The sequence below is a fragment of the Tympanuchus pallidicinctus genome, unplaced genomic scaffold, assembly GCF_026119805.1.
Source record: "Tympanuchus pallidicinctus isolate F22 unplaced genomic scaffold, pur_lepc_1.0 scaffold28, whole genome shotgun sequence".
NCBI lineage: Eukaryota > Metazoa > Chordata > Aves > Galliformes > Phasianidae > Tympanuchus > Tympanuchus pallidicinctus.
In genome coordinates this window covers 3,331,380-3,357,956 of record NW_026294745.1, presented here as the reverse complement: position 1 = coordinate 3,357,956, position 26,577 = coordinate 3,331,380, and the positions used below count along the sequence as shown (strand labels likewise).

At 37.3% G+C, this 26,577-nt stretch overlaps 1 long non-coding RNA gene across 1 annotated transcript; it reads left to right on the top strand.

The window, feature by feature from the left end:
- The first annotated feature begins 3,058 nt into the window (after nucleotides 1-3,058).
- LOC128084600 (uncharacterized) lies at nucleotides 3,059-25,886 on the top strand. The gene is made up of 3 exons (XR_008208625.1): nucleotides 3,059-3,147; nucleotides 4,829-4,928; nucleotides 25,796-25,886. It is a non-coding gene; the product is annotated as an uncharacterized LOC128084600 (long non-coding RNA).
- The last annotated feature ends 691 nt before the right edge of the window (nucleotides 25,887-26,577 follow it).

The following is a 26,577-nucleotide window of genomic DNA, read 5'->3' as shown; positions in this document are numbered from 1 at the left end:
TGTAACTGCAAATAGACTGATTTGCTAAACATACTGATAGCAGCAGCCGGAGTGAATGTTGAGGGACTGACAGCTTAAAAATCAGCTTCTGAATGCAGAAAAGTTGCCACTTCTAAGTTGCACCTTCTCTCTTGTGTGCACATACATGTGCCTTCCAGCTAACAGAATGAATGAATGAACACAGAACAGAGAAACTTAAATAGCATTCTATTCCTCATGGGAGAACCTGTATGCTCAGTTCTTCATAATGTCTGAACTGAAATGACTCAACGTTCCCACAAAATTTAAATTCTCATGAAAGCCTTTAAATGGAGTTCAAATGAAGTTGAGGGGAAAAAAAAAAATATATATATATATATATTTTTTTAATCATAAGGAAACTTGAACACATAGATGAATATAATTTGAAAACGGCTGCTTGACAGTTTAACATAAACAATTCCACTGATGAAAGCACAATATGGCGATAATTATCTGTTCAAATAAATCTGCTTGATGTTAATGAGCATTTGAACAATCCATTAAGGAGTCATTTTTTTTCCGTGCAATTTTCTTTGGTAAGCAAAAATGACACATCCAAAACTTTTATTAAATATACAATTTCCTCTCTATATCATTGCATTTCTACAGAGCTTCCTTTTCCAATAAGGCACTGAACCTGCAGCAGAAAGGACAGAGCTTGGTCCTACACAGCAGCTTGACGCAAGGACAGTTGCTGGGGCTAAAATTCTATTCAGAATTGATGCAGTGCTTCACTCTGATGTAGTACTGGGAAGGAGACTACAGAGATTTTTTTTGGATGTTTTCTCTTGCTGAATGAAACAATCCTCTATGACTGTGTAGCAATGCTATCTAGCTAGCAAGATTCACAGGATCTCTGCCTTTTCCTTCATCCAGTCCTGTTCCACTCTTAATTTTTACTGAGTTGCTCTTCCACATTTGGTTGGTTAATTCTTCCTCAGAAAATGTCCACAGCCATAGAGATAAAAGTTGGGTTTTCTCTAGAACCCAAAAGCATCTGCCTGTTCAACCACCAACTGTCACACAACTCGATTTTGGCTCTCAGAAGGCGTGCTTATTATTGTATACGATTCCTGAGTATATGCGTGCGTTCTAATCACTTGAATAACTAATGTTATTCTAATCTAATCTTCTTAGGAAAAAAAAAAAAAAGCCTTTTACTTTAAAAAATTCCAGATTTTACACATATCTAGACTTGCTATAAAAAACAATCTGAAGAAATGAAAAGCTAATGAGAAGCTAGGTTTTGTACAGTGAAAAGGTAATGTGTGCCTCCTCGTGTTCACATCAAACCACCAAGAGTTGCCTTATAGAGTAACCAGCTCTGGAATGGACAACAAATGACAAGGTTTTCACCCCTAAGGTCGTACTGGATTGGTGTGATGTGCCTTGCATGATTTCTGTCCTGACATTTTGGTATAAGGGTAGAATAATTCATGTGTGTCTCTGTAGATGCACAGAAATACATTTTTTCACTCTGTTTTGGATATGCAGGCCCTGCAGAGGGGGCCTACATATTTTACTGCGTGCAGTTTTGGTTTTTCCTAGTTACTGCAAAGGGATTTCTTAAGAAACTCAAAAGAATCGTATCCAGTTTCATCTAATTCCCAAAGAGAAAAAGCTAAAAGCCCTTACAGCATCAGCAGATGATGCTTTTTCTTCTTTCTGGTTAAGTCAAGACAAGGCTCCTCTGGTCTAATGTGTTTAGAATTGGATATAGATTTTTAAGATTGGATATAGATTTTTAAGGTCAGGAAATTTAATTCTTGACACCTACTTGATCATAAGGAGCTATTTATTTAAAAAAAAAAAAAAAAAAAAAAAAAAAGATTTTAAACTGAACTCTGTGTTAATTTCAAAATGCTTTTTTTTTTTTTCCTTACATGAGAATTTTTTTGTTTTGTTTGTTTCAAACTTACATTTAAGAAAACTGACTTCTGTGGTCACTGTGACATTGAAATTACGTCTGCTGTAGTGATTTTTAATTACATAGAAACTTCTCTTGCTATGACAAAAACTAAGCATATATAATGGAAAAATACCCTAAAACTTCTCTGTAAAGAAAAACAGCAGAAGCTTAATAATGCCTTAAAAATATGCTAAAGTAAGTTTCTCAGATCTGGAAGTGCATGTTGTAAACATTTTTGCTCAATATTTTGCCCCGGGGATCTAACTTTCTATTATTAAATATGCTGAGGTATTCTTGTTTAAAATACACCTAAAATAGCCATTCACTGGCACTTTTAAGTTTAAAATATATTTACTCCTCCCACCATTTGCTCCTCCATAGTAATTCATTTTGAATGTCGTAATTTTATCTTCTGTGACTTTATTTCAAACACATTTTATTTTGAAAGACTTTGGGAGTTCTTTTCTCAGCCATTACAGTTTGGAAAAAAATAAACCTGTAAAAAGAGAATGCATTGATCAGATGCTCCTTATTTGTCAGCAAAAAATAATCCACTTTTTTTTAACACTTTCATACATCTGTCATATGTATACACAGCACTCAAGCACTGGAGAATATAATGCTGAGAAAACAGAATAAATAATTGTATGGAAACTGCTGAATCACAGCCTGAGCCTCTGATTGCTCACCTGAGGTGGGCAATGAGTCAGCCCTGGGAGCACAGCTGAGGGCAATTCTCCTGTGCTGCTGGAAGGGCTGGAACTTGGCTCCACATCTCCTAGTCCCCATTTAAGAGCTGACTAGGAGTGGGGAAGGATCTGTTCTGGAGATCCCTTCTTTCGGAGTTTTGCAGCGAACCCAGGATAAGGGAAAGCTCTCTATCTATTCTTTTTGGTATAATAACCTGCTTAGCCAGACTCTCTTATATACTTCTTAATTATAACAACCTGTATATTCATTGATTATGCAATGATAAATACTTAAATACTGCACTGTTGAGTCCCAGCCTGAACCACTGATTGAGCACCAGGGGAAAGCATTTGGTCAACCCTGGGAGCACAGGTGAGGGCAATTCAGCTGTGTGATAGGAAGAGGTGGAGCCTGGCTGCATCTCTCCTAAACCTCAGTTAAGTGCCAGCTGCCATCGGTCAAGGATCTCTGGTAGGAGATCCCTCTTTTGTGGAGTTTTCCCTGCAAGCCTAGATCTTCAGGGATGGGTGAGCTCCTTTCCTTTTTCCATTGTAATACTGTTCTATTGCATTGGTGCCTTTGCTACTACGCTCCTGTGTTGCCCTATTGACCTTTCTGATTGTAACAACTCTAAAATAGAGGACCCTGTAAACAGCTAAATTCACAATGTACTTGGGAAAGAATTGCTCAAGTATGAATGAAAAGAACCTGTTCATTCTGTTCTCATATTATTGAAACGGTTTCAGATAAGTAATGGCAGAAAATGTAGGACTCTTGAATCCTAAATCTGGCTATAAACAATTACTCAAAAATCCCCATCATTATTTTATTTGTAATGTTCTTGTTGCTGCTGGGTTATATGGAGTAAAGGTATCTTCACTGGGGAAGATGCCTGCTTTTACTAGGGCTAATTTTGGGGCATCCAGCTCATTGCAAAGCATCTGCCCCGAAGTTAGTCCCTTTGAATCCCAAGGGCTTATGAAGTGTAGTAAAAGTAGCATGTTTTAAATGAGTGCTGAAGGTAGTGGCCATGGAGGAGGTAAGAAGGTAGAACAAGTGGTTATCCTGAGTGCTGAGAAATCTTTACTGATGTCAGAGAAATTTGTTGAAGGCTTCTTGAAATAAAGGGAGGAAATCATAAGCTAGTGTGTTCTTTCCACGGAGGTGAGCATTATAATCACAAATTGTGCTGCAGCTGAAGGCTGGGAAAAATGTTAGATTTACTCTAAAATGTTGACAGCTAAATGTAATAATAAAGGCCTTGACTGAAGAGTGTCACTGCCTTTCTCCTCCCATTGCTGTTATGTGGGAGTTCAGAGCAGTTTATTATGTGGTGACTTATTTTCTACTTTTCATCTATTGATTGGGAAGGACTCCTCTTTATTTTATTTAATTCTTGCCTTTGTCAAGCTGTCAGTGGATCTTACACCAGCTGCTAACAGCGACAGCTCACTAGAATGTCTTAGGTGCAGAGGTGAAGTTGTTTCTTACATCTAGGGTTGCAGATACACATAATTCCCCTTCTCCCAGCTGCTAGAAGCTATAATCCTCAGTTTTGATCAGATGGCTCTCGAGAAGTTGTCAGTACATCTGTCAGTCAGAGGATGTCAAAAAGGGTACATGAGAGAAAGAGAAGAATTCGTGATACTGTGTGTCAAAGTCTTACTCTAAGGCCTGTACTGAGTGAACCAGGATTTCTTTTTTTAATTTTTAACAGTCTTGCCCGCAGGGATCTTTATTCCCTATTCTGGAAGTTTGAGAATGGGTGAGAGAATTTCAGTCTCCTGGTTTCTAATCTCTGGGCTGACAAGTTTTGCAATGTGACCTTGAGCACGTTATTTAAACTCTCAACATCAAATTCACCGCTATTTTTGATCTATGCAACCTCAGTGTTGTCATACTGAGAGTGCAACTTGTTTTCAATTCCCTAACAAGTAATCCCAAGATCAGTGTTTGTTTTTCTCATAAATATTTTGCAAAAAAAATTACTTTTTTTTTTTTTTTCCCTTAGAAGACTCTATTTCAAAGTACAACCAGTGGCCAAGCACTAGGGCATAACTATAGACCTACAGGCAAAGAGTTATCCCATATATGGCATTAGCTATGTGGAAAGAAAAAACTAGCTATGTGCCCACTGATTTGATGTAGGCATTCTGTTTTCCCTTCTAATTTCTTAGGAATTAAAACATAGGTTTTCTCCTTTTCCAGGCATCTTCTTGAATCTTTCATTTTCCTGAATAAGTTTGCAGTGATGGCAGATTTCATTGGACGCAGAGAAAAGAGGAGCAAGGTAGACAATCTTTGTCTGGTAAGTTACATGGCTGCTTTCTTTTTTTATTCATTTTCGAACATCTGATTCTAAGGGTGAAGGATCTGCCAATGATTTGGAGACAATTTTTGTCTTCTGTCTTCTATTGCTCTATCAGAATGTCACAGCTTAACAGTCCCACTGCATAATGAAGATGGTATTTCTCACACTTTTCCCTGTCATTATCTTCTCTTATTCTATTTAATCAATAGAAATTTTAGCAATTGCAATATTTGCTATAGCAAATGTTGCTATTTGAATGCTTACATTGTTAGGCCAGGAGAACAATAATTTCCTTTACGTGTTGTACATCTCTTGATATGCTGAATAGAAAACAGAATCATTAGATCATTTATCCCCACAGGAAGTGATGAATAATCATAATTAAAAAAAAAAAAAAAAAAGCTGCAGTTCTCTCTGCTTCTCATTGCATTTTGTTTCTGATTCTTTGCTGCCACCACCACCAAGATGGCAGCCACCATTATGGTCTTTGCTATGTAGCATTAGAGTTGAGAATGAGAGTTTTAGAGCAGAAAAGGGGGGAAAAAACACCAACTAATCTTAATTATGAATGTGGTTTTGCCACACCTCTACTTGGAGTAAGTAACCCTTAGTAACAATTTTCCTATGGTCTCAATGGCATGTTGACTTGAAAATGTTTGTTAAATGTATCCCCCTGGAGACGTTCTAATGATGGAATCAAGTGACAAAATCTGTTTTTCTTTTCTTTGTTCTCATGTATATGTTTGCATCTAATAATCATAGTTTAATTTTCAAGAATGTATATTCGCTAAACCAAATTTTCAAATAGAACTTGTCAGATGTCTGTTTGCAATTGGAAGTTCACTGGGGTATATTGCTGGATCTCTAGATAAGAAACATAGAATGAAATATTGATTAATTTGAAGAAGTGAAAATGAAATCTGTTACCGATCTCCTCTGTCTTCTCTTTCAATGTTGTTGAATATTCTGGCATGCTTTGCAGTGTATTTGGTGTCAGATGAGCAAGTGTAAAATTGGAAATTCATTGGGGAAATGGAAGAACACCAGTATTCCTGTTACTGAAACAACACTAAGTTACTATGACAAATATTATTATGAATATGGAAAGGAAGAAAGATTGTGTCTAGGTACTTGGAATGTGAAATTGTTTTTTTTTTTTCCTCCATAAAAAGGAAATTCAGCAGCCTGCCCATGAATTTGAAATGTTGATCTCTGAAACCAATTTTATCTTCAGAAGACATACAAGCTCATTAAAAATATTAAAATATATTTCTCCCTTACCTATCCCAAAACTTATTTCTAACCTTTTTACTGTTCCAGGTAATCACTCAGTCCCAGAAATTACACCAGAAATTCCTATTAACTCCTGTATATGCAGGATTGATGCTTTAGCTGAAATTCTTGTCTTGCTGAAATGAAGGTAACTCCCTGTGGTTTCTAACTGAGCAGGGATTCCACACTTTACTTCTTGGTTATGCATCCTATACTTGTATATCTTGTCAAGTGTTCTAGTAAGTGTGGGAGGGACTGTACAATGGAACGGAGGATGTCAGCCTGGGCAGCATTATGTGCAGTGCTTTTGTAACAGGAATCAATAGTTCAGAGCAATCACCCACTCCTCAGTGAAGAGGACAACTCTCAGGCAACTGATCTTCAATATAAAAAAAAAAAGTTTCTATGGTACATCATCCCTGGAGCTGCTCGAAGTTAAGTTGGATGGGGGCCTGGGCGTCCTGATCTAGTGGGTGGCAAACAGCCCATGGCAGGAGAGTTAGAACTAGATGGTCTTTAAGGCCCCTTCCAACCCAAGTCATTCTATGAAATTGAAATAAAATTTTCCTTCCACCTCTTTCTGTAAGCTTGCCTGCTCTTGTAATAGAATGGATTGCAGTATAAAAAGATGTACAAGCAAGCATAAATTCACTGACATTATGGTCAGTTTATGGAACTCATATTCTCAGGAGGTCATAAAATTCTCTATCTGTCTTATTAAGGAAAAGCCTTGGTAACATTGAAAGTGTTAGCAGAGAAGACCTCAAAATGCATTCCTTGTTTCATTCTTCCCCTTTAGATCTTTGCTTGCCAACCCTACAGCTTTGCATACTTCAGTCCTATTTGTGTTTCTGCTCTGTGTGAGAGAGGATGAAATGCTTAGGATTAGTATAACCCCTGAAATTACAGTGATTTTGACCGGGGTTCTTTTAGAGCAAGTCCAAATTTATACGAGCTGTGCTGAGGGAACTGACCTTTTGAATTAGCATAACTAAATGTGTTTAAAAATCCAACTCAGGCTACACTGGCAATTTTCTCTAAGGAACATGACACGGTGTCAGTACTTCTGGGTATGGTGTGCCTTTTGGTTCACAAAGCTTATATGATTACCCTCTTCCCAACATGGACTATTTGCTAGAGACTTGTCCATTATGTGTTGCAGGTCAGAGGAGTGTCACAAAATTTAGGTTATTTTTACCAGCATATTTTCATAATGCATTGTATATGACCTTTAAAAATCTGCAGGAAGAAAAGCAGTGCTCATCAACTAGTTGTGCAGGCAGGATAACTGTTTTGTGATTTATCCTTCCTCTCTGAGCATCCCAAGGCTCCCTGCCAGCTGTGGTGGTTTTTCAGTATGCATTTCCCACCGTGCCAAAATTCCATCGTAATGTCTTAAGGTCTGAGAGAGGATGAAGATTAGTGATCCTTTCTCTTTGTGCAGTAACTTTGACTTTGGCTCCAAAAAATCTGGTTAGTTGGCGAAGACAAACTTGGACACATTGCTTGCCAGAGATGCCCAGCTGTATGTATGCCACCTGCTTATCCATGTGCCATGTGGGCAGGCTGCCATTTACAATGCTGACTGTGTGGTGAGATGTGTAATATAGGGCATAGTAGCCAGACACAAAGCTGAGAAGCTTTTCTGTCTCTCTCTTCCCTCTCCCCTTTTTTAGTCAGTTAATCTAATATCAATACAAATATGAACAAATTCAGGATTAATTTAACTAAGAGCCAGTTTAAGCTAAATCAAGATAAGTTCCACTTTCACTGAATCAGGATTGTATACAGGAGATGTATGCTAGCTTAGCTAATTTACTCCTAAACACACAGAAGCCAATTCATGTAACCAGCATCAAAGATACAGGAAGCCATGATGGAAGACCATCACGGTGGTTTTTTTTTAACATGTACTATAACAAAAACTGTCTTGACATTGTTCCCACTGTAATATCTAGAAGACATCAGGGTGCAAAATAATCATTAACATGAGAATGTGCATCTAGCAAAAGCCACTCCATAGACAGAACATGTGAAAACTTACCATATCTTCAAGAAGCTTGGAGCGCTTAAATCCTCGTTAATTGTAAAACTGTGGTGATAAAGAAAGTGTTATAAAATAAGTATTCCTAAGAAATACAAGTATTATATCACGTTCTCCACAGTGAAACTGCAAACGTGGTTTCGTAGCTGGAACACTTTTTACTTGCAGACTGATACTTCATGAAATGCTGCAATCATTTTCCATATATAAAGCAATATTATGCCATTTGGTTCTTAGAAATCTCTGCAGTAAACATACTAGAAACTCATTAAGTCTTACTAAACACTTCCATATTAAATAAGAGTTATTTCATATTTTAAGTAGGTAAATGGGCATGACATGCCTAAGTGACTTGTGTAAAATAATACATCATGTTGACAGCTTCCATGGCATGTAGAGTAGCAAGTCCTCTCTTTGCAAAACAGGGAACACTGATAGATTTTCATTACAAGAACACTTACTCTTCTTTTAACCCCAAGTCCAAGGAGCATGGAGTAAATCTAGTGTTTAACTGTGTTGGTTCCTTTTGCCTAATGCTTAAAGGACTATGTCACATATAGTAAATAACTGTAAGATGAAATCCCTACCAAGGTAACAAGTGCCAAATAAAATATATTAGTCAATAAAAAAACTATTAGAAAGCAAGTACTTTTAATGTGATTTACTGCAGCCTGAAGCCACAAAATAGCCAATAGAAGGAAAGAAAATTGCACTGTAAGAAGTAAAGAGGATCACTATTTTTATGGTATATGTTGGAAAATGAAGGAAAAGTAATGAGTAGGTATTGGTTGTAGTCTGTTTACATTGTTTTTCAGAGGAAATTCCTCCTATTTGAAAGCGTAACACCAATAAGGTAGGGAAGCTTATTTATTATGGTTAAAGACACAAGCATAGAAGTCATTTTCTAATTATCTTACTCTGCTTTCCACTGCTCCATGTTTGTCAAAAGGATGTTTTGTGATGTAAGTTACTCCTTGATATGTAGAAGAGTGTAAGGATTAAAGCAAATTGTGATCAATTAATGGTAATTATTGACATGACAAATTAACAAGGCCTAACATGTGACTGCTTTTTAGAAGCTGCTAATTGGGGTTAGGAGCTGAACTTGGAACAGGGACATTGCTTACTGGGGCACAAAACCACCATTGGGGAAATACAGGTTCTGTTCCCACTTTGGGCTGATTGGTGATTATGGGAATGTCGCTGTGTTCAGTTTTCGGACTTGATGAATGAGAAATGTTATCTCCCTTGTAAATTGAGAGTCAATGAGAAAATCAACGTGATCACTAGGTATCATTAAAGAAAGGAAACGTTATTTTCAGGATCCATAATAAATCCAAACACAAAATGCTACTGTTGATGAAGATTTCTACTGCCACAAAACAAAGTATATTTGCACAGTAGCTTAAGAGCAGGAAATCTCCCAGAGATAATGCTGATAAAATGTGTATAAATAGCATGTTAGTTTAGCTTTTGGTCAGTGGCATAGATTCTTTCATAGATTCACTCTCATAGAAAAGGAAAGAAGAAAATGTTTATCTGAAATGTGTTAAATGATTGTGTGGAGACTGGAGGGGATGGGGGGGAAAGGATGGCAATGTTGTCATATTTAAACAGCCCAGTTTTTACTCTGGGAAAGACAAATATCTTGTATTTTTAATTAGTGCCATGCCACTAGAGTAAGAAGATAGAATCCAAACAAAGGCAGCGCAAAATAAGAGCTGTGTGTATTGAACTATGTGGCAAAATAGTTCTGGAGCTGCTCTGCAACCGAGAGTTTGCTCTATCAAATAGTTTTATTGCGCTCTTTGTATTTCTTGCAGTTTTAATGGGAATAAATAGGAGGCCTTACTCTCAGAGCATCCTAAAATGCCAGATTGATGTCAGTATACTAGGAATGGGGTGGTAAAAATTGCTCTCATGCAAACTACTCTTAAAATCTACTAAACCTCATCAGCTTCTTCCTGATAAGAGAGGCAACCTGGCACAACTGGCTGTTGAAGAAAAAAAAAAACTATGGATTATGGAACAGTACTTCATCTGTGATTTCATATTTTCTATTCTGGCTATGGCTCTAGCTGAGTTTTGTCCTGCTCTCCTTGAGCCAGTGAGACTCAGAAGGAGCACGGAATGGTTGACTCAACTGCTGAGCAGAGATAATGCTCTAAAGCCAAGGTGTGCTGCCAAGATAAAATCAAATGCTTGTAGGATGGCAGATTACCTGCTCCTCTGGTCCAGAAAGGATTGCCTGCATAGGAATAAAGAGGAACTGAATTCTAAGTGTGGTAATGGAGTTCCTAGAAAAGAGGGTGATGATGGCAGATGGCAATTTTTTAGAGGTTCTTACTGATAGCTAAGTTTGTGGAACTGCTTCTACCACAGCCTTGATCCAGTCTTGCGAAGTCAGCATGAGTGTGGTTTAATAATTCTGAAGAAAAGGCAAGGTGGTGTGTAGGAGCTTTGAGAGAAGAGAGGAAGGTTGAGATGCTGCAGAGCAGATGGAGTATAAAACAGATAGTATGCCAGGGCAATTGCTCTGATTTTGCCACTGGCAGAGTGAAGAGTTTATGTCTGTTAAATCCAACACATTGCATAAAGCATGATCTGTAAAACTTGCTGTCTCATACAGCTGATTGATGTGAAAATAACATCTGGATTTTGCAGGAAATCTGCATTGGTTTTGACATTAAACTAATGATTTTCATCCATTTTAGGAAGCAAATGAATATGGAAGTATATTTGGAAAAATAAGAATGGTAAAACAACAGGATTATCGGCTCAATTTGAAGTTCATTCTGCTGCTTATCAAAGTGCTGTAAAGATTGTAGACTAGATCTTCACCTGATTGAAAATGGATCAAAGAGGTTATGCAGGATGATATCAGCAAGGCATCTAGCTTGTCTTTCATTGCTTATCTGACTTGGAGCCATAAAATGATTGAATAAACACATGCAACAAAGTATAATATTTACAAATAACTCTTGGGAGATCTGCATTGGTAATTTTGGTGATTTATTGAATGCAGTTCTAAGAAAAACTCAGCAACCATCTTCAGCTTTGATATACTCTTTTCATCTTCAGACAAGAAAGTGTGATATAGCAGGTGTTCATGTACTACAGGTATTCCTCATTAGAAACAATAAAAGGAGGATTAAAAAAAAAAGTCATGAAAATTCTGCCTGATTAGAAACTGAGTAGGGATCTGCTTGACAAAGGGAGGAATCAAATTCCCTTGGAATGGTTAGCATCTGAGAGTGTCCATTCAAAGCGTTTATATTCATTTCCTTCTGCATTAGCTCCTGCATTTCTACTTCATACCACCCTAGTCTGTTGGTTATTCTTGGCTTTTACACTCTAAATAGCATTCTTTATGAGGCCTGATGCATATAGATAACCTGGTTAGACCTGTCTTCTCACTGCCAATCTGGCATAAAGACTGTAGGCATTGTTGCCATCAGTACAACATCAGGTAGTTTCACCTGAAAATGCAGCAGGATCCTAGAAAGTATCAAATTGCAACTGCTATGTATTGCAGCTGTCTGAATTGCAGAGTAATCCAAGTGATTTGTTGATGCATAAGTGAAAAACAGAACTAGTAGAAAACAGAGATCTGTGGCAAAAATTGGCCTTTAGCTGCTCTGCTATGGTAAATGTGGCCTTGCAGCCAAAACTAGATGCAATTCAAAAAGACTGCATGAGCCAGCTCTCTGCTGGTGCTGGCTGAGAAAACCAGTGAAGTATTATATTCGTTGGCAGTATGGCAAGAACAAAACAACAAAACAACCAAACAATAAATTGCATTTGGGATCTGTGATAGTTTTAGTGGTGTAAGACAGTATTGCCTTACAGTTGAAAAAAAACAAACAACCCATAACCAAACCATACTACCAAACCATAGAAAACACTATGAAATGGTATAACCTTAGGATGATTAACTTTAAAATAAAGGAAGATTCTTTTAAATATGCCTAAGTACATTTCTCTTCAGGAGTTTAAGGGATCAATATTTTTCCTCTGTAACATTTTATTGCATGAAAGAAGAGATGTATTTGAAGAAAAATAAGGTATAGGTAGGTTTGAATTCACCATGACTGTAGCTAAATGCAGGTTGAAAATTACAGCTGGATTATAGATTCTGGAACAGCACCAATGGCTATAAGTAAAGTTACTGAGCTACCACTGGAATGACTGGGGAATTTTTGGACCTGTAAACAGCACTGGCTGTAGATTTGGGTCTCACGCCATGTTTTGCCCTAATTCTCAGATATTCTTGCCATCCTCTGGATAATTCTATTAAAAGAGAAATCATTATCAGCTGCCTTCTAAGAACATTATGTGAATTAATAATGTTAATGGGTATGTTGTGAGGATTATCCATGTGTTCAAATTCCCTTTGAAAAAAATCTGTGTAAAGTGCTAAATAATATGAATCACATTAACTAAATTGTAGGCTGTTGTGATATATTTAATTAATAATCTTCAATAAGAAAATATGTTAAATATGTTTAAGATACTTGCAAGTTCTATTTATATAAGAAATGCTGCATTTTCATTTTGGACAAAATTCAGATTTTTTAAATTTTAAATAAGGGCACCAGACCTTTTGGAACTCATTATAAAATGCTCTGAATTAAGGCAGGGTTTAAGTAGGTTATCCAGATCAGGTTTATAGTAAGAAGACCTTTTATTTAATATAAAACTTATTTCAACTCTAAAATGATTTACTATCATTTTTTGCAAAGAAATCTGCTTATTCCTTCTCAATTGGTCTGTTTTAGCAATATCACCACATGTGAACCTGGTTGAAAGGTAGGTCAGTGAAATGCAGAATGTTTAACAAGTACGTGCAGTAATAATGTACCTTTAGCAGTGCTACCCACAAAACTAGAATGTTTGGTGTCTGTCTCCATTGATCCCCTCCTGTGCATGGTGTCACATCAGAATGTTTTGCACACTTGGCTGGAGAATGAGGATACTTGAGTTTCACCTGATTTCTGATGGTGATGGTACAAAAGCACAGCCACTGAAAGGTTATTTTCTTCTCAAGAACAGAGGCATGCATATAGAAGCACAGAATTATTAAGGTTGGGAGAGACCACTAAGATCATCTGCTCCAGCCATCAGCACAGCACCACCATGCCCTATCCATGCTTCTCAGTGCCGCTTCTGTGCTTTTCTTGAACGCGTGAGCTCTCCAGCAGGGCAGCTATCACAGGCAGAAATCATTATCCCTGAACATGTGCATTTGCTAATGTAACTGCTATTTACAGAGCAGAGCGTATGCCTGTATAGCACATCATTATTGTGCCAAGAATCAGAAAGATATTTGGTGATTTTCTGTTGCGTAGATTTAAAGTTGTCTCACTTGCCCTGCATTCTGCAGGTTTAGAGACAGCAATTGTGCTACATTCTACCATGTGCCCACAAAGTAAATCTGCAATTCCAGCACATGAGACTAGTTTACAAGCCAGCTGGAAACAAGGATAAGCAGTTTTCACCTGCTGACCCCTGTCTTAAAGTGAGATTATTTTGTCACATATAAATAATCCTTTCCACCTTCCACTTATAACCTGAAAATGATGAAAGCTCAAAGCTCGGTGAGTGGCTCTGTTCCATTCTTGTCTTGTAGCAGCCTATCTGACTGTACTGGAGTGTTCTTCATTTCAGACTGCTCCAGAGGTGAAAGCATTCTAAAATGACTTGTATAAAAATCTTTAGCAAATTACCGTTTTGGTGCATCTCTAGTACACAGCAACTGCAGCAAATTCTGACAAGCACTTTGCAGGGATTACACGTAACTACTTGAAATCAGTTTTCATTACCACCTTTTCTCTGAACAAGAGGTACTGAGATGACTCGGGTAGATGTGCAGAGCTGCTTACTGCCTCGTGTTCTGCATGGTTTCTAGATTCCTTTTGCCATTATCTGAGAGGCACCACAGAGGTGTCAGGAATTGATATTGCAGTCAGAGGCTTTCGCTCTTATTATACACACAGCCTTTATATTAGATTAGATCCCAACATTAATAAAACATTGAACGTAAGTGCAAGAATTAATACAGTGCAAGAGCAATTTAAAAATGTGAGGCAATTAGTCAACCTTTTCTTCAGCTTGAAAAGATTCAACTCAATTTCCTATTGATAGATTGCTTCCAGGAATGCCAGATCAATAATGTAAAGTGTTATGGGATTATAACAAAAGGCATAGTGCTAAATAAAAGCAAGCTTCATAGTGGGTTTTGCTATAGTCCCTCTGATCTGAGATAAGGTGTCCTGTTTGTACACAAAGGCTGAGTAGCCTGTGCTGACTGACAATATAGATGGTTCCTTCTTCAGACTGCTCAGCCATAGAGAAAGAATTGATCTAGATTATCCAAAAGCAATCTCAAGTTTCCCGTGTGGCTTTAAGAGCTGTACAAAACAGGACTTTGATACTGGGCACAAAGCAAAAGTTGCCACTTTCATTATGCGTTTCTAGTACGATAATATTCAGAGAACAAATTCTTATTTTTCTTAGGAGAAATGCTAGTTCTGCAGTAGTGGCCAGTAGTTGCTTCGGGGAATACTGTCAAACATATCATCTTGGAATATTTACTACCATACTGGAAGAGAAAGAAAAAAGAATCTGTTATCTAATGTGACATTATGGGTTCTTCAGAGGTGCAGATTGATGTACACGCATGTGATGTATGTGCATAACTCCATTAGCACTAATGGGAGTTAATGGGTACAGCCTGCTAGAAGAGAAGAGGCTATTTCTCTAAGTGTCGCAGGCTAATAAAAATGACATTTCAATTTAGATGTCCAACCTTCAATTTAGGCAGCAAGTGCTTCAGATGAATATTTTGACAGCTACAGTGCCATAATTAACTTCAGGCTCAAATTGATTTGTTTATGCTTTCTATAGTTCACCCACAATATTTAAGACCTTGATTCTGTCCCATGACTTAAGGTGAAACGTCCACTTGAGTTTAGAAGCTTTGTTTTGTGGGTATAATGTATTAGAAGGATATATGTATTAATTTAAAGGCCCTTAAATCACATGCCTACTGAATTTCTTAATCATTTTTTAACAAAATATTTTAATTGTGCTAGATTTGTTAGGGATTTTTTTGGCAGAATAGAACAAGCAGGAATCAGTTCATGCAAATCACCAGCATTTTGCATAATCAGAAGAGTTGTTCACCAAATTCAACAGATACTCAGAGCTGTGCAGAGCCACTGAGAGCTCTATGGTACTCTTGTTCTGGAGTTACTGGAACTGTGAGGGAGCAATGAATGGAATAACCACACACCTCTCTGTCTGCATGCCTGACACACCTTTCAAAGGAGATCAGGGCAAGGAAGAAGGTAGTCTCTCCTTTAGAGATGTGCTTTAGGAATGTACTGTGAAATGCCTCTTGGGTGTGTTTTTCTCCTTTTCCAGTTCCTAGCAGTGATCTCTGTAGGATCTTGCCTCATCAGAAAAAAAGTGAGGATTTATTAAATACCAAAGCAAATTACACATATCGTGTTTATTTCTTCTTGATGCTTCTCTGACCTTTACTGATTTTTTGTTTACCTGGCAGCCTTCTGTGAAATGTTATTTCTTACATTTAACTCCATTTTATTTTAGCCACTCAGCTAAAGAGAGGGCTTGGCTTGTGACTGTGATGTTGAGCTGCAACTGCCATTCAGACAACAGAAATATCACTTTCCAAACTGAGCTGTGGCTTGGAGTAGTTAATAGATTTTGTGGTGCACTTCATGAATTTGATTATTTTAGCATTCATGACAGTAATTTTAAAACGCTTCAATTGTAAGTGTTTTAGGACTAATGACACCAGTTTTTCACAGTAAATATAGGAGTAACCATTGCCAGCTTCTAAATATGGCAACTTCCATGAGGCAGAGCAGCTTAAGGAGTATCAGTTCTACCAAAGTAGTTTAGATTGCCCATAGGTTTGCAGGGGGTCATCTTAGAATTGTTCCTGGGACGTTTACTCAGCTGTAAGTCTGTCCCTGATGCCCATTGCTTGTGATATGATCTCTGTATAGTTCCAATGAATGTTAGGGGACTTCTTGAGGAGTAAGACATTATTCAGTATTACTGAGGCAGAGTGGTCAAGCCTGAAGGAAGTCAGTGTTACAATGTTCCCATTCTGTAAAATCTGGTAACCATTCAGGAGATTTCCAGTTTTTAAAGATAAATAATGCTAGAGCAGTGATGTAAATAAATACAGTTTTGCTAATTATGGAAGTAATGGAATTTTATTTCAGTTTAGTGCTAGCAGGAAACAACCCCAGCCATGAAAGAAGTCAGATTCAGTCAAACATTAGGGATGTTGTTTGTCCAGTTTATTAAAAAAAATCACCTGAATGTTCAGTTGTTGTTGGACGTGATGGTTTGTGTTATGAAGACATTCTTTTGTTAGGCTGTGTTAATATACATGCAGAAATTGATCGGCTTTGATGTGATTTACCATTGTTTATAGTACAACTAGTTAATGGCCTCTCTCTTTTCTTCTAGAAAGTAATGTAAATGAGCAGAATATTAAATCCTACACTATATCCATTAGGAAATCAAGCAGTTAGACAACTGCAAGCAGTTTAATCCTCAGAGCAGTTTAAAAGCTTTTCCATTATGTTATTAACTACACATTACCAAAGGATAATGCATAATGGCAGTAGCCTTCAATATCCCAAGCAATACAAATCTAAGTAACAAAAATAGTTGACATGGCTTTAAAACACCCATGAAGAACATTTGCATTAAAAAACATACACGTCACATTAGCAATATTGTCAGAAACTATGAGATCTATGTCATGAGGCTGGCAAGGGAGAAGGAATAGCTAATTGTGATCAAATAATTCTAGGTGTAATTACAGTACCACTAATGTTATTTTTACTATTTTGAAGAATTATTTTTCAGTATTACATGTGTCTTACATGAGACTTTTCAGATTTCCCCGTTTTCCAGACTGAAAATGTTAGAGTGAAAGGCAGATGTTATGGAAGATGTCGCTTTGTTGCATTCAAATACTATATTCTCTTTAATTACAAGCATGCAACTAGAGCCTTTGCCCTTCTGAAAATAATGCAATTAGAGTCACAGTGCAAGGAGTGGCCAGCAGCTGTGTAAGAGGAAATTACTGTCCTTGACAATCTTATTTTGAAATGTTTTTCAAAGTCATTGTTGAGATTGTTTTGCTCATAAAAAAGGGCCATAGCTGCCACCAAGGAATCTTTAAGCACTTCATTCACCAACCTTAGGAACTAATTCATACCTTCATCCGCTTCTCCCCTCCACCTACTTCCCACTCCAGTACCCAGCAAAGAATATTAGAGTTTCATATGAAAAATAGGTTGCATGTACTCCTAGATGTACTTTTTCCTCCAGAATTATGTCCTGTGAAATGGATTATGAATGTTAAGCAAAGTTAAAACATTTGCAGAGAGTTAAATAGCAGTAATATAAGATTAGGTTGACCTCACGCTTAGAGAGATTAAAAGACTTTCATTTATCCTTTGATCTCATTTTTGTTGCGGCAAAGATCTTTATGGTCAATGTTATGGAGAATTATTGCTGTTCTAAATTACTGTTCAAATTTTCAGCAATAGATTCCATGCAGAAAAAAATGGTCTACCATATAAATGGCAAATACACTTTACTCATTTCAGCCTTCAGTTTTAAACCACAGCACCAAATTCCAGAAAATGATCCTCACTTAATTAGCCCGGAAGAGAAAACTGCCACCCTAGACGGCAGAAACTGTTTTCTGTTATGTTACCCAGTGGGAGAAGTAAAATTCATTTGGGTAAGACCTTACTACAGTAAGGTTCTGCTGGCTTTTGTAGGCATTACAGACTCATAACCTCCAGCTCTAGGTAGAGATTTGTGTTAGAGCTCTCAGCCAAACTTTTGTTCCTTGTCGTAGTGTCAAACAGCTCCTTTCCTTTCACCTTAAAAGTGGTGAGATTTATAATGCCTGAATGAGGATTTGGACATCTTTTAATGGGAATTTCCTGTAATTCTAGCATCCTCTCAAAGACTTAGCAATCAGTTTAATTTCATAAGTTGCCAGCAATCCTAAAATGAGTAGTCGCTAATTTCTGAATAAAAACTCAATGTGATCTCTCTGAAACATTACAAGGAATTAAAATTGACAGTGGCAGCAGCGGTGTTATCAATAAGTGCAGCCAAATTTTAGTGAATTTCTTGAAGGTGCGCTGATTTAGGGAAAACTGTATGACAACATTCCTATGATTCTGTAGCCTGGTGCAGAGATGAAATGGGGTCCTTTTGCTACCTTGCATAGTGACAGTCTTGGCAGAGTTCTTCTTCAGCCCCTCTGTCTTATCAATCCTGATGAACTGTACCATCCATAGGATCAACAGCTATGTCAGCAAGTGCAAGTTAAAAGTATGTTGTACTGTTGCACTAATATGTTATAAACTAAAGAGAAATAAGAAAAGTCTTACTTAAACCTTTCTGTTTTAGAACCTTTAGAAGCTTCAAAGCAAATCAGTAAGACAGCAGTCCATGTAATCCATTAGCCAAAGCCTGTAAAGAAGCATGTAAAGAAGACACAAAAAGTGCTTCTTGTACTATCAGTTGTTTGTATGAGCCATATGTGTTCTTATACTCTCCTTTTGTTGATGTGTATTTGCTTTTTCTTACTACTCTGTTCCATAAAAATAAAAAATCAGTTATCATAAAAGAACAGTCTCACTAACAAGACCATAAGTTGCAGTCAAAAGTGAAGCTAAGAAAGCAGAAATACTTTCATATAATTTTAGACTATATTTTTGCTTTTTGTCAAGTGTTTCCTTTGTTGTGAAATACCTATAATTTTTACTTACTCTTGCTGTTGGTTTTCTTTTATTCCTTTCTGATAGTAACAGAGGAAGAAGCTTTAATTGGTTTCACCTTGCAGAGTGGGTGACGTTTCTCTCACTCCTTTAGGGGATGTATTTGTCAATTAAGTAACTTTGAGTGTTTGGGGAGGAACGAATTTCAAGCTACTGTTTATTGTGCAAATGCAGCATGTTATCTTAGGTGTCGTAGTGACAGTATATTTCCTTTATATATTTTTTATATTCTTTCCAAAGAAAATCGCCCTGTGTGGCAGCAGCAGCAGGCTGTTCTCATCTCTTTGACATTCTCTGTGAAAATAGGCTATGAATTCCCTGGGAGGGCTTTTGAAGGGCCAAGCAGTCCTATTCCATCTATGTTTGCATAAAGAAGTAGCAGGGTGTAAGAAACCTTGTCTGTGTTTTCTGCTTAGGTCAAATTGTTAATGTTTGCTGGCTGGCTCACAGATGCAAATTGCATTATGTTTTCTCCTATTCTTGGATGGTTTTGAAGGAGCCAAAGCAAAGTAATCAGGGAAGGACTCAGTTCCCCTGTGCTTACAGGCAATTTGCCTGCAGACTGAGGAGTGTGCTTTTATGGTTTCCTTTTTCAAGTGGAGCTCTTCTTTTCTTGCTAGAAAAATACAAATACAAACAGTCTTTTTTCCCATTTTGCTATTTGGAGAAATCTTACTGAGTTAATGGTTTACTTGACTTTCTGATCACTCAAAAATCTAAACTTTGGACCAGACCCTTAAAAATACTCCAAAACTACCTCAGAAAAGAGCCATTAAGATTGACATAGGACCAGTGGGCTGCAATGACAAATTCAGTCAAAATGTGTTCACTCCAAAATCAAAACAGTGATGTCTGTGTGATTTACCTGAAGTTTATCAGCAGGAATATCTCCTGTTCAGCAAAGCATGTAGCTACATTAATGCCATTGTCTGCTGTAAATTACCACTGTCTCTTTGTTCCAGATTTTCCTGGTTAAGTTTTGATCAACTGCAAAGCATAGAATATTGGATCCTATTATATTCAGCTCTTCCATTTCTCATGTTCCTTCTTTCCTTCTCCTCACACTACGTGTACATATCTAAAAATGGAATTGTTTTATACTAAAAATATAAAGCTCTGAGGGTTTCAGTTTCTGTTGCATTCACAATTGCTCACTCTTCTGTTTGTGAGCAATCATCATTTGACATAGAAGTGAACTCAGATTTCCTAGAAAGAAAAAAAAAACTGCTTGATGACAGAATGTGTTTTCCTGTAAATCACACAGATGGAGCAAGACACAGTGATTGTAATGCAGGGCTGACATTCTTTTACACTGTACAGTCATCTAATATTGGTTGCCATAAACACTATAAATCAGTGCACAGTGTAACTGTGCAGCACAGTTTAAAACACCAGACTGTGAGCCTGATGCAAGATGCCAGCAATAAAACATTTACCTCTACCTCAGTTACTTGTTTACAGCTTGTTTGTTGGGTTTCTAAACTTTCTGGTGGTTCATGCTTGACATCAATTGGTATGGCAAAGGAAGCATAAATGGGGAATGAAACAGGCTTCCAGCAGTTGAGCGCAGTCAAATAGATTCTGGCAGACCATGGTTGATGTAGATTGTTTTCACTTCTTAAAGCAATCTAAAAGTAATTTTTCTTTTTTTCTTTGCATCCTAGAAATAATTGCAAAACAGTGTTTTGATGACTGATATTAGAAATTCCTATGACCAGAAGCTGAAATCACTCACTGCTCATGTTTCTTAATGTTCTTCTGAAGCTGTATATGTCAGTGTCATTTGCAATCCATGGGGCCAAATGGATGATTCTTTAGAAGTTTGATACTTTTACTGGTTTGGATTGACATCCAGGAGTTCAGAATCTTTAGATTAGAATCTTTCTTCCCATGTCCTCATTCTCCAAGCAGGGAGGTAGGGTAGCTGTGAAGAGTTGGAAGTAAAGGAAATCAGCAGTAAGTACAGCAGCTCTTAGTGATGAGTTTTAGAAGTGTGGAACTTGGTCAAGATAAAGTTGTTCAGAGCTTATAGTTTGTCACCTGCAAGCCCAGCTGTGACCTGATTTCAGGGATCGTATGAGCTTAGCAAATGTGACAGATAGGGCCGGAGAGTGGCAGAGAGAGGGGATAACTTTGTTATTTTCATGGTAAATTTGAATTCTTGTTATAGGATAAAAATAAGGCATCTCAAAACCAGTAAGTAAAAATGTTAGAATTTAGACTTTGTCATCAAAAGCAAAAAGTAATCATTAAAAGCTTAGTTACAAAGGCAAGTTAACAGTTGAGGAATTCTCCTAAAGCTGTACAAAAAGTCCTTTCTATCCTTCAGGCTTGCTAAGCATTCTAATCTGTATTTGGGGGATTCACGCTGTGTCAGTCTCTTATCTTTAGCTATGTTATAAATAATTACTGCAAACTACTTATTTTAGTAAACACAATTCTGGTGAAACACTGCTGGTTGCAACGTTATGTGATGTTCTTGAGTTTTGGGAAGAAATGCTTGTTTGCTTCAGGTATTAAATACCAATTCACCACAATTAATAGTAAGCAAATTAAGTGTAGCTTGATTTATTGCTCCAAACTTCATGAATGTGTATGAAATATTTGAATTTTTTGGGGAGGACAAGTAGAGATTGAGGGGGGAAAAAATGCCTCACTCATTGCTAACTGAAAGCTTGTATCTGACACTATTTTTCATACTCAGCAATTTTTTTTGTTGTTTGTTTTTAACATTATTTTATTGTATTTTTAAAGATAATTTATTGAATGTTTTCCTAATTAGGGAAATGGATTGAAATTAAATAGTAGAGGATTCAGTTTGTTACTCCATCTTGCAGGCTACCTTCATTACTATTTGTTGCTTGTTGGCTATATTCTGTAAATCTCAGTTGTTTTCCATAAAGGAGGCATGAATACAGGTACTTTCTATCCTATATTTTATTGCTCCAGATCACCTTCTTCCTCACAGAGTTTCTATTTTATGTGCTCTTATTTACAATTCCTGCACATCACTGTAAGATAAATGAGAAATTCCTGAAGACTTTCTATGGTTCAAATTAGTCTGATTTAAAATAACTCCTTTATCAATAATGCTGGTTAACACATAATAGTTTTATCACACACTCCCAGTTCCAATCTGAATATGTTATGATTAGCCACATCATTGATCACTATGATGCACAGAATTTATAGGTGCAAATATTTTAGGATTGCTGCTACTAGATTATCAAAACAAAATTTGGAAGTAAAAAGATAAATTGTTAATCTTGACCTTCTCTGTTGGTTCCATTTTCTTTGTGTGTGTTTTTTTTGTGTGAGTATACACACACATACAGACCAGATTCAAAGTCCTTAAAATAAAGGAAACTAATGACTAGAAAATGTGAGGCAGCTGGTGAGCTCCTTATAAATGAGCTGGATAGTTACAGTGTATGCAAATTTTGAATACAGAAAGATCATGATGGATTTTTCACTTCACATCACAACTCAAAAGTTCCTCTGGTAGAAATGAAATTAAAAGGTAAGTTAAAAATAATGCAACTCCCAGGTTTTGGCTTGAACTGAGTAAAGCAAGTAGGTTCAAAGAGTGGCCCCCACTACTTTTTCACCTCATTATAAGCATTCATTTCACAAAACATTAGAGTGCATACAATTGTGCTCTGCTCTAAGATCTGTTCCAATTGTTCAATACAATAGGATGAGTTAATGGAGTGACAAATTCAGAAGTTCCTTTTTACTGATGATTTAAAACTGCCACATTTCTAACAATTGATATATATTTAATTCTTGCGTAGAAGTTATGGCCCACATCTATCAAAGCTCTTTAGAAGGAAGAATAAGTGACACTGAGTTACATTCTTCTAATGTGGCGAGATGAATTCGAAGCACCAATAGCACTGACTTTTGATAAGATACTTTTGAAAGATACAATCTCACTTATTTAGAAAGCAAAGATGTAGACTTGCAGAAGGTTGTTCAAGAAAAATGTAGCCACATCCCTGTTGTCTTGACTCTGAGCCCAGGATTCCAGCAGGATGCTAACTGTGCTTCTGTGCTTGTAAATTAAATCATGTCATGCATGCCAGTAGCTTAGTTTGTTTTAGGCAGCTGGTCTCTCTATTTGTGGAAGCGTTGTGGAAAAGAAAATCAGATTTCTTTTTTATAGCCTGGTGCACTTTGTCTGTTCTCTGAAGTCAAGGCATTTCTCTCCTACCTCCCTTATTGATAAGGTAAGTTCTGATATTTGGTTAGGCGAAGAAAGGCCTCTTGCTAACGATCATCTTGAATCAGGCCTTATGATAACTAGGCCTGTTAGAGCAGTAGATATTAAAGATTTCTCAAGTTAACTTTGACAGCCACCGAACTTTATCTCCGGTATACACATTTTTGAAAGCACATAACAGAAGATACAGTAGAAAACTAAGATTAATTAGATTCTGCTGAGCCAAATGGCATTTGACACGCATTACACAATATCTGCATATGTTATTATGACTATGAATAAGTAAATGCCATTTCACATTTCCATTTGCAGCATAGTCCATTTTGAAGCACGCTAATTACATAGACATGGCATCTGTGTGTTTTTTCAAAATGTCAAGGGATGCAGATTTTTATTTGCTTGTGTTTTTAATCACTTCTTGCCCGCCCTGTTGGTTACGTGTCCTTGTGATTGAAGGAGTGGTGTTAAGTGAGGCCAGTATGGAAATTCAGTATTGAACAAAACTATCAGTTTGGTTTTCTCTCCCATTATGTTTACATTTGTCTGACAAATCCATCAGTTCACAGTAGACCTTGAATTGAGACCTGCTTCTTTCTTCTTGCAGTATTCTAGCCTATTTTCTCTCTACCTTTTAGTTTGCTGGGGTAAGTCTTGAGGAATAGTCTTGGTAGTATAGCAGTGATTTTAAAGAAGCTAATTTTGTAACGCTTAAAATACTTGAGACACACTGATTTAGAGAAAGAACTAAGACAGATTTTGTATAACAGGAGACTGTAAGGATACTTTCCTGGATGCTGTGCAAAACTATTTCCACAGATGATAAATTTTCATATAATGATAAAATATTTTCCTCTGATTAGGCTGATTATGGCAGATGTTAAACAGCAGGCACTAAATTGTCATTTAAATTGGTGAATCAGGTTAGAGTATATTCTGGTCTCCTAAGATGTTGCCCAATATACTGTATGGGCCATCATTATTGATTTCAGTTGGCCTTAGAATACCAGAAAAGAAGTAAGAGAGCTAATATCATGACAATACTAAGAAAGCTTAGGAGGACAGCATGAAGAGGAACACCAAGAGGAAAAAAGAAAATGGAACTGATAGTATGCAATACATTTGATAGATACGATTAATAACTGAAGAGGGAGTAATTATGTCTCCAAACAAATGTTTGTGGAAAGTAGGTCACATCGAATCAATTTGATCCATTATTTCACAAGGTGATAAAATGTTTGAGTGATAAAACTAACCCCCCACCTGCCCCCCACATTCTCTACCAGCCAAATAAGGTAGTTTGTATTGATTTGGTAAAAGACATGGTGCTGTGCAACCAGGGAAGTCCAGCAGGTTGCATTCTATTTTCAACAAAATAAATAGTCATGTTGGTTACTTTTAGCTTTATATCTGTGAAAGAATGCTAAAATTCTGTATTTGTGGAAGAAAAAAATCCTTCTGAAGCACTGTAGTTGTGGTGTCTTCTGTTCCTTCTTTAATAAACATGCTCCTGAATGTCAGGCTGCATCATTTCAGTAAGTTCATAAAATTCCAATCATCCTTATGCAGCAAGATGCATAAAGTCATATGAGTTTTAAGTAAGTCATCAAATTGTTACTTGGGTTGGTATTTATCTTTTATGTGTGAGCTGCTGCAAAAGCCAGCTTTATTGTTTAGACCTTACCTATCTGTATCATCCATACTGTTCAATAGAGAGCAAAGCTGACTTTTGTGATTGGGTATCAACATATGCTACATAGCTTTGAGCTGTATCTTCTTTTTTGTCACAGCTTCAGGCTATTCTTAGCTCTCTCTGTCTATAATTATCCGCTTTGACCAGATGAAGTTATGAAAAGGTTATGTCAAGGTTTAAGACTGGGCTGGATTCTCAACTGTCTACACACGTTTTTTAACCTGTGTTCATCCCCCATGTAAACCTGTAGGCATTTCACTTTGTAATAAATATAGAGAATTCACCAGATAAGACAGATGAAGAGAGAAGGAAAGATTATCTTTTAAATTACTGTATTTTCCCTGTGGTTTCACAGTCAATAACAGTGGTCAGAACCATCTAAAGTCCAGAAGGGAAGTCAAAGTCAGAGCCTGGAAGGATGGAAACACTGAGCTTTGTGTGTTGACAGGATATAGAACGAAAAACTGATGCAACAGTTTATTATAGCTTGACTTTTAGGCTAAGAATTAATTGTACATACGGTACGATAAATATACCAAACTATGTAAAATATATATATATACATACATATATATATAAACATACGTAATGTATAGTGCATGTAATACATCTATTGAAAAAATAGCATTTCCTTCCATGAGAACACCCTTAATTTTGAAGGCAAAGCAGTCTAATTCCTTCCTGTTTGGAGATATATATATAAAAAATATCTGCATTTAAGCATTCAGAAATTCACTGTGATCAGTCTGAAAAAGAAATTTCCATCTCTACCGGCTGCATAAGTACCCAGTGTGCAGGTGCCCAGGCTGTCTTGTTCTGGAGATGGAAGATACAACTACACATCCGAGGGATTTCAGCTGAAGAGGAAGGTAGCCTTGGAAAGGATCCAGAGGAGGGCAACTAAGATGATGAGGGGGCTGGAGCACCTCCCCTATGAGGACAGGCTGAGGGAGTTGGACTTGTTCAGCCTGGAGAAGAGAAGGCTGCGGGGTGACCTCATTGCAGCCTATCAATACCTGAAGGGAACCTACACCCAGGAGGGGAGTAAACTCTTCAAAAGGGCTGATAACAGCAGGACTAGGGGAAATGGATCCAAGTTGAAGGAGGGAAGATTTAGGTTGGATGTTAGGGAGAACTTATTTACAAGGAGAGTGGTTAGGCCCTGGAACGGGCTGCCCAGGGAGGTTGTGGATGCCCCGTCCTTGGCCGTGTTCAAGGCCAGGTTGGACGGGGTCCTGGGCAACCTGATCTGAATGTGTATGTTTGGTGGCCCTGCTAGGCAGGGGGATTGGAACTACATGATCCTTGAGGTCCCTTCCAACCCGGGTGATTCTGTGATTCTGTAGCAAACATGCTTGACTGTCTGTTCACATGGTCTCCATACTGAATTTCATGTGAACTAGCAGATTAATGAGAGCAATCTCACAACTTCTGACCGGATATTTTAACTTAGGGATACACATCATCCATTTTCCTCTTGAAAGACTGAGTTCAGCCTCTTTCCATTTTCTTTGGAAATAGAAGAGTTTGAGCCCTGGACAAAATATTTGTCAGACATCCTGGCC